Genomic DNA, 12,883 nt, shown 5'->3' with positions numbered 1-12,883 from the left:
AATATATATATATATATATATATATATATATATATATATATATATATATATATATATATATATATATATATATATATATATATATATATATATATATATATATATATATTGTACTAAGCGGCAGCGATAGTGTCGCTTGCTTGTTCGGAATACAGTAGTATTTTGTTGTTGCAAAATGTTCAGGCTTTATCCCTTTATTGTTGTTTTTATAAAAAAAACAACGTTTTTTATTAGTGGAGAACAATGGTAATGTTTACTAGGTGGTAAGGCAGGGAATACCTAGGTTTCGGACAGAGCCACCAATCCTCATCAGGGTTCAAAACTCCAATTTTTGCGAATGTAATGAAAGTTTCTAAATTATTTGATTCTGTTATTATCGTCCCATTTCAAGATTTCCTGTATTAACTTCCCTTTGTTTTCCTGCCTTTAAAATTTTGTTTACTGTAGTGGTGAGGCTATTAAATACTTTCTGCATTTCGGTGTTGATAGTAAACTGTCTCTCCTTTGAGTTGATTAGTTGGTCAACTGTGTTGGTCAGTTTGTAGAAGTAATCGTGATCAGATGTCCCAATGATGTATTTCAGGATTGTTCCTAATGCATTCAGGCTTTTCGCTTCCCTATGGTGAATATTTACGGTCTGTATCCGTCTACTTATTTGGTTTGCGTTGGCATCCAGCAACTTTTTCATTTGAGTTTTGGGAAAGTGGTTTGTAGCATTAGCTGTCTCGTCTCTTTGCAATTCGTATAAGGTAAGGTTAGTAACATGTTTTATGTGTCCAAAGTTTTCCCAAATTACGAGATCCCCGCCGGTTACCGGAATGTATCTCGCATTAGAGTAGCCCATTAACCGTCCATTTGATGCCAACACTAATATGACTATGACCAATTCTAAAAAATTTAAACAATATTTCCTTTAACTCACGACTAACATAAGTTATCTTCTTTCTTTTCATTATAGTGAAAGGAGCTTCACCGAAGATTGTCCTTAAGGACCCTCCTCCCTCTTATCAGAACTGTTGTCCCTAGATCTTGTTAACTCACGACTTACATAAGATATCTTCTTTCTTTACATTATAGTGAAAGGAGCTTCACCGAAGATTGTCCTTAAGGACCCTCCTCCCTCTTATCAGAACTGTTGTCCCTAGATCTTGTTGGACTTCTTTTTCACTATAAAGGTGAGTTAATTTGTTCCCTAGTCTCTTATTATTCTTGAGGAGAAATTTTTCCCCTACGAAAAATTCCCTCTCACGTCGGTTCTTGTTGTGAGTTATTAAATCTTTATCCTGGGATTGCACTCACCGTATGTATTGATTTATTATACTCGATGGTGGCTAAAAGCACTATATCTCCGATATAGTGCAGACTCCTGTCAATTTTAAGGCATCGGGGTATTTCATCAGTCTGTTGTGGAAGCGCTCTACCTGCTTATTTGATGTGCTGTGTAGCGGTGGTGCATTCACGATATCTATGTCGAAGTGATTTTTCAACGTAGCCTTAATGGTGTGCGGGTTAAGTGACTTTTCGTTGCCACAATAAATGATTTTTGTACATTGTATATTGAGCAACTGTATTAGATGTGGTTTAAGATCTACTATAGTCCTGGATTTTAGTGACTGTACTATCGCAAATTTTGAAAATTTGTCGATGCAAGTCAACCGCTTATACTTAGGGATAGGATGTTGTTTTTTTTATAAAAACAACAATAAAGGGATAAAGCCTGAACATTTTGCAACAACAAAATACTACGGTATTCCGAACAAGCAAGCGACACTATTCTATATATATATATATATATATATATATATATATATATATATATATATATACATATATATATATATATATATATATATATATATATATATATATATATATATATGTATACATATATATATATATATATATATACATATATATATATATATATATATATATATATAGAATAGTGTCGCTTGCTTGTTCGGAATACCGTAGTATTTTGTTGTTGCAAAATGTTCAGGCTTTATCCCTTTATTGTTGTTTTTATAAAAAAACAACGTTTTTTATTAGTGGAGAACAATGGTAATGTTTACTAGGTGGTAAGGCAGGGAATACCTAGGTTTCGGACAGAGCCACCAATCCTCATCAGGGTTCAAAACTCCAATTTTTGCGAATGTAATGAAAGTTTCTAAATTATTTGATTCTGTTATTATCGTCCCATTTCAAGATTTCCTGTATTAACTTCCCTTTGTTTTCCTGCCTTTAAAATTTTGTTTACTGTAGTGGTGAGGCTATTAAATACTTTCTGCATTTCGGTGTTGATAGTAAACTGTCTCTCCTTTGAGTTGATTAGTTGGTCAACTGTGTTGGTCAGTTTGTAGAAGTAATCGTGATCAGATGTCCCAATGATGTATTTCAGGATTGTTCCTAATGCATTCAGGCTTTTCGCTTCCCTATGGTGAATATTTACGGTCTGTATCCGTCTACTTATTTGGTTTGCGTTGGCATCCAGCAACTTTTTCATTTGAGTTTTGGGAAAGTGGTTTGTAGCATTAGCTGTCTCGTCTCTTTGCAATTCGTATAAGGTAAGGTTAGTAACATGTTTTATGTGTCCAAAGTTTTCCCAAATTACGAGATCCCCGCCGGTTACCGGAATGTATCTCGCATTAGAGGAGCCCATTAACCGTCCATTTGATGCCAACACTAATATGACTATGACCAATTCTAAAAAATTTAAACAATATTTCCTTTAACTCACGACTAACATAAGTTATCTTCTTTCTTTTCATTATAGTGAAAGGAGCTTCACCGAATATTGTCCTTAAGGACCCTCCTCCCTCTTATCAGAACTGTTGTCCCTAGATCTTGTTAACTCACGACTAACATAAGATATCTTCTTTCTTTACATTATAGTGAAAGGAGCTTCACCGAAGATTGTCCTTAAGGACCCTCCTCCCTCTTATCAGAACTGTTGTCCCTAGATCTTGTTGGACTTCTTTTTCACTATAAAGGTGAGTTAATTTGTTCCCTAGTCTCTTATTATTCTTGAGGAGAAATTTTTCCCCTACGAAAAATTCCCTCTCACGTCGGTTCTTGTTGTGAGTTATTAAATCTTTATCCTGGGATTGCACTCACCGTATGTATTGATTTATTATATTCGATGGTGGCTAAAAGCACTATATCTCCGATATCGTGCAGACTCCTGTCAATTTTAAGGCATCGGGGTATTTCATCAGTCTGTTGTGGAAGCGCTCTACCTGCTTATTTGATGTGCTGTGTAGCGGTGGTGCATTCACGATATCTATGTCGAAGTGATTTTTCAACGTAGCCTTAATGGTGTGCGGGTTAAGTGACTTTTCGTTGCCACAATAAATGATTTTTGTACATTGTATATTGAGCAACTGTATTAGATGTGGTTTAAGATCCACTATAGTCCTGGATTTTAGTGACTGTACTATCGCAAATTTTGAAAATTTGTCGATGCAAGTCAACCGCTTATACTTAGGGATAGGATGTTGTTTTTTTATAAAAACAACAATAAAGGGATAAAGCCTGAACATTTTGCAACAACAAAATACTACGGTATTCCGAACAAGCAAGCGACACTATTCTATATATATATATATATATATATATATATATATATATATATATATATATATATATATATATATATATATATACATATATATATATATATATATATATATATATATATGTATACATATATATATATATATATATATACATATATATATATATATATATATATATATATATATATATATAGAATAGTGTCGCTTGCTTGTTCGGAATACCGTAGTATTTTGTTGTTGCAAAATGTTCAGGCTTTATCCCTTTATTGTTGTTTTTATAAAAAAACAACGTTTTTTATTAGTGGAGAACAATGGTAATGTTTACTAGGTGGTAAGGCAGGGAATACCTAGGTTTCGGACAGAGCCACCAATCCTCATCAGGTTTCAAAACTCCAATTTTTGCGAATGTAATGAAAGTTTCTAAATTATTTGATTCTGTTATTATCGTCCCATTTCAAGATTTCCTGTATTAATTTCCCTTTGTTTTCCTGCCTTTAAAATTTTGTTTACTGTAGTGGTGAGGCTATTAAATACTTTCTGCATTTCGGTGTTGATAGTAAACTGTCTCTCCTTTGAGTTGATTAGTTGGTCAACTGTGTTGGTCAGTTTGTAGAAGTAATCGTGATCAGATGTCCCAATGATGTATTTCAGGATTGTTCCTAATGCATTCAGGCTTTTCGCTTCCCTATGGTGAATATTGACGGTCTGTATCCGTCTACTTATTTGGTTTGCGTTGGCATCCAGCAACTTTTTCATTTGAGTTTTGGGAAAGTGGTTTGTAGCATTAGCTGTCTCGTCTCTTTGCAATTCGTATAAGGTAAGGTTAGTAACATGTTTTATGTGTCCAAAGTTTTCCCAAATTACGAGATCCCCGCCGGTTACCGGAATGTATCTCGCATTAGAGTAGCCCATTAACCGTCCATTTGATGCCAACACTAATATGACTATGACCAATTCTAAAAATTTAAACAATATTTCCTTTAACTCACGACTAACATAAGTTATCTTCTTTCTTTTCATTATAGTGAAAGGAGCTTCACCGAAGATTTTCCTTAAGGACCCTCCTCCCTCTTATCAGAACTGTTGTCCCTAGATCTTGTTAACTCACGACTAACATAAGATATCTTCTTTCTTTACATTATAGTGAAAGGAGCTTCACCGAAGATTGTCCTTAAGGACCCTCCTCCCTCTTATCAGAACTGTTGTCCCTAGATCTTGTTGGACTTCTTTTTCACTATAAAGGTGAGTTAATTTGTTCCCTAGTCTCTTATTATTCTTGAGGAGAAATTTTTCCCCTACGAAAAATTCCCTCTCACGTCGGTTCTTGTTGTGAGTTATTAAATCTTTATCCTGGGATTGCACTCACCGTATGTATTGATTTATTATACTCGATGGTGGCTAAAAGCACTATATCTCCGATATCGTGCAGACTCCTGTCAATTTTAAGGCATCGGGGTATTTCATCAGTCTGTTGTGGAAGCGCTCTACCTGCTTATTTGATGTGCTGTGTAGCGGTGGTGCATTCACGATATCTATGTCGAAGTGATTTTTCAACGTAGCCTTAATGGTGTGCGGGTTAAGTGACTTTTCGTTGCCACAATAAATGATTTTTGTACATTGTATATTGAGCAACTGTATTAGATGTGGTTTAAGATCCACTATAGTCCTGGATTTTAGTGACTGTACTATCGCAAATTTTGAAAATTTGTCGATGCAAGTCAACCGCTTATACTTAGGGATAGGATATCTTATCAGGAAATATATTAAATTTTTGTTTTGCAAAATCTTAATTTTAGATACTGCCATAATATCGGCTACGGAGAGGTTTGTGTAGTGCTGGTTTTTTATTGTGAAATTGATTTCATTGCTATCTAAAACGATAGGGTTCAATTTTTGCGAATGTAATGGAAGTTACTAAATTATTTGATTCTGTTATTAACGTCCTATTTCTCGATAGGAGGATATCATAAAGATTTCCTGTATAAACTTCTGCCTTTAAAATGTTGTTTACTGTAGTGGTGAGGCTATTAAATTCTTTAGAGTAGTCCATTAACCGTCCATTTGATGCCGACACTAATATGGCTATGACCAATCCTAAAAAATTTAAACAATTTTTTTTCTTTAACTCAAGACTAACATAAGATATCTTCTTTCTTTACATTATAGTGAAAGGAGCTTCACCGAAGATTGTCCTTAAGCACCCTCCTCCCTCTTATCAGAACTGTTGTCCCTAGATCTTGTTGGACTTCTTTTTCACTATAAAGTTGAGTTAATTTGAGGAGAAATTTTTCCCTACGGAAAATTCCCTCTCACTTCGGTTCTTGTTGTGAGTTATTAACTCTTTATCCTGGGCGGATTTTAACTATTTGTTCATCATCCTTTGTTGAATAGAAGATGCTTATGGCTTTGATTCCAGTCACCGTATTTATTCATTATACTCGATGGTGGCTAAAATACTATATCTTCGATATCGTCCAGACTCCTGTCAATTTTAAGGCACCGGGCTATTTCCATCAGTGTGTTGTGGAAGCGCTCTACCTGCCCATTTGATGTACTGTGTAGGGGTGGTGCATTCACGATATCTATGTCGAACTGATTTTTCAACGTAGCCTTAATGGTGTGCGAGTTAAGTGACTTTTCGTTGTCACAACTAATTGTTTTTGTACATTGTATGTTGAGCAACTGTAGCAGATGTGGTTTAACATCCACTATAGTCCTGGATTTTAGTGACTGTACTATCGCAAATTTTGAAAATTTGTCGATTCAAGTCAGAAAGTACTTCGAATCGGTGGAAAATATGTCAATGTGGAGGACTTCTCGCAATATATTGGTATGGGTGTCTGGGCAATAAGTTTCCTTTTTGGATGACGATCATACTTTGCCTGGGAACATACTCGCTCCGCTTTCTTTTCCATTTTTGGAAGTAATAGTCCTCCAGAATATGCTTGACATTTTCCTGAGCTGCTCGGTGTGCTCGATTATGTACAGCTGCTATAATTTCCTGTTGTTCATTCGGGTCTGATATGTCAATAACTAATTTCTCCGTGTGTCTGAACTTCACATTTGGAAAGAGTTCAACCAACTTATACTGGAATCGTGTCAGAGTGGTATGCTTTTACCACATCCGTTTTTACAGACTCTTGAAAGTGTTTAATCGGAATGTTCGGAATGTAATTAGGTGCCTTGTCTTTTTCCAAAGATAATAAAAGTTTTTTCTAAGGCTCTACACTATCTTCTACGATTATCTGATTGCGGAAACAATTCACCCGTTTCTCGGTTCTTTCAATTGTGTAAGTTGATGACATTTCGCTATGAATTGTATCAACACACACAATATCCATGTGTTGTGTGTTGATAACATATCGGCGACCACAATTTCCTTTCCAGGTTTGTAGATCAGCCTTGCGTTGCATTCGTCAATACATGCTTTCCATTTTTTGATTTTTGAGTTCCGATTTCTGTCCGAAACGGCAAATGTTTGTGGTTGATGATCTGTGAATACATTCAGATCTGATACTCCCAAGAGATAATTTTTAGGCGTATTTAGTGCCCACATGAAGGCTAACAACTCCTGCTCATTAGTAGCGTAATGTTCCTCATTTTCGGATAAAATGCGGGAGATCATAGTGATAGGTCTGCCTCCTTGCGAAAGCACAGCTCCTATTGCGTGTGACGATGCATCCGTCGTTAAATCAAATGGTTTCCGAAAATCTGGACATATTAGCGTTACAACTTCGGACATTAGGATTTCTTTTATTGTGCTGAATGCCTCTTTCTGTTTACTGGTCAAATCAATTTTAATTTTTTCGACTGCGATGCAGAAACTCGGCCATATTCTCCTCTTTGTATGTTTGAGAGTGGGTTTGCAATCTTGGCGGTAATATCCCGCCAATCCTAAGGATGATCTTAAGCCCCTTAGAGTGATAGGCTCGGAAAAATTTTGAATTGTATTGACTTGTTCTAATTCCACCTTTTGAAACTAGAAATCCTAAATATTTAACCTCAGTTTGGAAGAATTTTGATTTATGAGCCGAAACCCTCATATTGGCTTCAAATAGACTTCTCAGTACTAATTCCACATCTTGTAAGTGTTGTTGCTCTTCTTTCGTGAATATGATTACATCGATGATTTTCATTTTACCTAAACTGACGTCATTTGACAGCGTCATTGGCCTTGACATTTTGTATAAGGTACACGTGTCTATTGATTTAAAATCAAACACAATTACTCATGACAACCATTTGAAAGAAGCATTTTTCAAGGTTATTAAAAATGTGTGTTTGCAGATCCCAATGAAGCACTTCCATACAATACAAACGTGGTTGCTACGATTCGCACCGAAATAGAAGACCCAGTGTACTCGAGATTGTACCCGTATCCTTAAGGTTTTTCGGATTTCGTAAGCAAAGAAATCCAGGACTTATTGGCGAATTGTGTCTTTCGAAAGCCTAGGTCTCCATACAATAGCCCAATATGGGTAGTTAAGAAAAAGGGTATTGACGAAACTGGACAAAAGCAAAAACGTTTGGTGATAGATTTCCGAAAACTTAATGTGAAAAATATAAGCGATAAATATCCGATTCCTGAAATCACGGAAACCTTGTCCAATCTTGGTGGAAATAATTTTTTTACCACAATTGAATTGAAATAGGTTTTCGCCAGATACAGCTATCAGAACCAGATAGGGAAAAACTGCGTTTTCGTTCGTTTTTCAGAGGGCGATAGATGACGTGTTAAGAGAACACATCGAGACGAGGTGTTTTGTTTACGTAGACGATGTAATCATATTCTCGAAAGAGGAGCAACAACACTTACAAGATGTGAAATTAGTACTGAGAAGTCTATTTGAAGCCAATATGAGGGTTTCGGCTCATAAATCAAAATTCTTCCAAACTGAGGATAAATATTTAGGATTTCTAGTTTCCCAAGGTGGAATTAGAACAAGTCCAGAAAAAGGCAATACATAGGGGATTCTTAGGATTGGCGGGGTATTACAGCTGTTTTATAAAAGACTTTGATAAGATTGCCACTCTCAAACATACAAAGAGGAGAATATGGCCGAGTTTCTGCATCGCAGTCAAAAAAAAAAAAAATAATAATAATAATAATAATAAAATTGATTTGACCAGTAAACAGAAAGAGTCATTCAACACAATAAAAGAGATCCTAATGTCCGAAGTTGTAACGCTTACATATCCATACTTTCGTTAACCATTTGATTTAACGACGGATGCATCGTCGCACGCAATAAGAGCTGTCCTTTCGCAAGGATGCAGACCTATCACTATGATCTCCCGCATTTTATCCGAAAAAAAGGAATATTACGCTACTAATGAGCGGGAGTTTTTAGCCATCGTCTGGGCACTAAAGACGCTTAGAAATTGTCACTACAACACAATAAAAGAAATCCTGACGTCAAAAGTTGTAATGCTAATATATCCAGACTTTCGGAAACAGTTTGATTTAAGGACGGATGCGTCGTCACACGCAATAGGAGCTATACTTTCGCATTTCATCCAAAAAAAAGGAACATTACGCTACTAATGATCAGGAGTTGTTAGCCATCGTCTGGACTCTAAAGATGCTTAGAAATTATCTGTACGGAGTACCGCAAACATAGCCGTTTCGGACAGAAATCCGAACTCAAAAATCAAAAGATGGAAAGCATGTATTAACGAATGCAACGCAAACCTGATCTACAAACCTGGAAAGGAAAAGGTGGTCGCCAATGCGTTATCTTGGCAACACATAAATGCCTTGGACAGTAGGAGTGTTGATACAATTCATAGCGAAATGTCATCAACTAACACGATTGAAAGAACCGACAAACGGGTAAATTGTTTTCGCAATCAGATAATCGTGGAAGAAGGCGTAGAGACTTAAGGTAAGGTCACATTGGGCAAATATTTGACGAAAAATGTGAAATATTTCTTTGTCACAATCTGACCATCAAATATTATTTGACGGTAAATACAAAAACAGCTGATTTTGGGAAAACAAAAATATTTGCCGGAAAATAAAAAGTTAATTTGATTATGGACACATTCATAATGTGAACATATATGATCAATTATATTCCTATTTGTTGGTCAAACATTTATTTGACGGTGGAAATGTTTTGTAAGGTCAAACAAGGAAAAATATCAGTTTAAAACATTGGGCAGCATTTTGCTTTAACAACAGGAGCATTTGTAGCATGATGTTTAATGAATAGAAAAACAAGCGAATGCAATAAGTGGCTTTGTTTATTTGATATTTTTGAACTAACTGAATTTGAATGTTTAGTAAAAAATGTGTATATTTGGTCTGTTCCAGAACTGCCAGAATGTAAATGTTTTTACTACGATAACCAATTTTCCCTTTATTATATCGAAGAAAATTGCGAAACTAGTAGATTCTTTCAGGTTCTGGAACAGGATATAGGTAGATGCATCAACGCTTGTTTTGACAAAAATAAGTAGATTATTCTATGTTTTCCTATACGGCGAAAAATCGGAGGTTGCAATGATATATATTTTTTAACAATTTGTACAAATTTCAATAATATTTCATTCATTACTTTCAATTCCAAAATTGTTTTGACAGTTCATTGTCCCAGCAGCTATGTCGATGTAACTACCTGTATTCTTCCACCATGATACAAAAAAAAAATGCAAAATAAAATTGTCCTAACAAGGGAATTATTCCACAACAGCTGGTCTTTTGCTTCCCTTCTCCAAATTAATTATACCCGAAACTACATTTTCTTTATGCCTCTCTTTCACTCTCTCTGTCTATTTCTCTCGGCCAAATAAACTTATATTTCCTCACAGTTTGATCAAACAATATAATGGGAAAATATATTTTACGAATGTGAATATGTGTCAAACATGTTTTCCCATAGCACTGTTTGACGCTGTTTATTGACTGCTTGAACAAACGAAATTTGTCAAATATTTGACTATAATGTAAACATCGAATCAACTCTGTATGAATTTCACATTTGCTCAGTAAACAAAATTTCGATCAAATATTTGCCCAGTGTAACCGTACCTTTAGATAAATTTTTTTATTATCTTTGGAAAAAAGACAAAGCACCTAATTACATTTCGATTAAACACCTACAAGAGTCTGTAAAAACGGATAGTTATTGACATATCAGACCCGAATGAACAACAGGAAATTATAGCGGCTGTATAATATCGAGCACACCGAACAGCTCAGGAAAATGTCAAGCATATTCTGGAGGACTTTTTTTTCAAAAATGGAATAGAAAGCGAAGGAGCTAGTGGCAAACTGCCGAGTATGTTTTAGACAAAGTATGATCGTCATCCAAAAAGGAAACTTATTATATAATATAATATAATAAAAAATCAATACATACGGTGAGTGGAATATATATATACAGTTTGTAAAATAATTCTTTGCAAAATTAAAAAAAATATTTTTTTCATATATAAAATAAAAATTTATTAAGAAAACTAACTTTTTTACATTTTTTTCTTTTACTATATATTATATATAATAGTAAATATTGATATTAATGAAAAAATTATACGTTTCTACATTAAATAAAAAAATAAAATACAAAAACAAAATAAAAGCAAATATTTCCTTGTCAATAAATTCTTTGCAAAACGAAAACTCATAGTAGAATTACAACAATAACTTTAAAATTTTTTTACTATGAAGGTTAATATTTGGTATGGTGTCCATTAGCATCCATGACTGCCTTTAGCCGACGCGGCATTGACTGTATTAGTCCATTTATATCGTAATATTCAGGAATTTTCTGCCATTCTTCTTGTATTGCTTTGACTAAAGCGTTTTTATTGGTAGGACCGCGTTTTGCAACCTTTTTCTTCAATAATGCCCACAAATTTTCTATGGGATTTAAGTCTGGACTTTGGGGAGGAGCGTCAATAACTTTGCTGCAATTATAAAGCAACCAGGTCCTGCAAAGTAACGATTTGTGTTTGGGGTCGTTGTCCTGATACAACTTATACTTAAGTTTATTTGGCTTTTGAGGATCAGCAAACCCGAAACTTTTGGCACTCCTGGATAATTCATTTTTCAGAATGTCCAAATAATATTCTTTCGTCATAGCTTCGTTAAGAATACGCAGCTCCCCAACGCCCTTTTAAGAAATACAACCCCACACCATTACAGAGAGCTTGCCAAACTTGACTGTTGGTAATATATTTTTTTGTTGAAGTGCAGAGTTTGGCTTTCTCCATACTTTACTGGGTCCGTCATGATGATATAACATGTAACATTATTAATAGAAAATGTAAGCCGCTTCTCAATGTTAACAGCAGAAAGCAATGGCTTCTTTTTGGCTACATGAGACGAGTACTTGTGGATATTTAAGACTTTTCTAACAGTCTCGTGGCTCACTTCCTTATGACACTCATTTTTTATGTCCAATGCCAACTGCCTCAGACTTGTTTTGCGGATTTTCTTCTATTTTTTTTTTTAATTTTGGACTGATCGCGTCTGTTGAGTTTTGGTGGCCTTCCCTCAGAATTGTTAAGGTGCAGACGGTTTTCTTTTTCTGCACGATTAATTATATTATATATGGTCCTCAATTTAATATTAAACATTTCCGCCAATTCTTTTGCCGTTTTTCCCTTATAATAGTTGTAATAAACTAACTGAATTAAATTATCGTCAACTCGTTTTCCAGGCATGGTTAAAATCGCAGTATCTGTTCAAATGTGCACTTGTCCAAATAATAAATCGTATTAAAATATTAGTGGAGAGCAAATTAAAGAAGCAGAACAATTTTTTTTCGAAAATGATGTACCGTTATTTAGTTTTGTTTTCCTTTTCGACCAATGTTTACATTTTGCAAAGATTTAATTGACAAGAGAATATTTGCTTTTGTTTTTTTTTTTTGTTTTTTGGTTTGCTTTATATAGAAATTGACATGTTTTTTTATTAATGTCAATAGTAACTGTCACCTTTAATATAACATAAAAGAAAAAGTGTAATAAAGTTCGTTTTTGTTTATACATTTTCAATTTAAATATCAAAATTACGACTTTTTTGCATTTTGCAAAGAATTATTTGACAAACTGTATATATATCAGTTCTAGTTGTGAGTTATTAACTCTTTATCCTGGGCGGATTTTAACCGTGAAACTATTTGTTCATCATCCTTTGTTGAATGGAAGGTGCAAATCATATGAAACTTTTAAATTTATAGAAGGAAAAATAACAAAACATTTTTTTTTAGTAGTTTTAAAATTAAATCAATTAATTATAATTAATATTTTGATAAAGAGGAATTTTTATTGATTATAAATATCTACATTTTTATATTATT

This window comes from Musca domestica, unplaced genomic scaffold (genome assembly GCF_030504385.1).
Source record: "Musca domestica strain aabys unplaced genomic scaffold, Musca_domestica.polishedcontigs.V.1.1 88, whole genome shotgun sequence".
Lineage (NCBI taxonomy): Eukaryota > Metazoa > Arthropoda > Insecta > Diptera > Muscidae > Musca > Musca domestica.
This window is presented reverse-complemented; position numbering follows the sequence as displayed.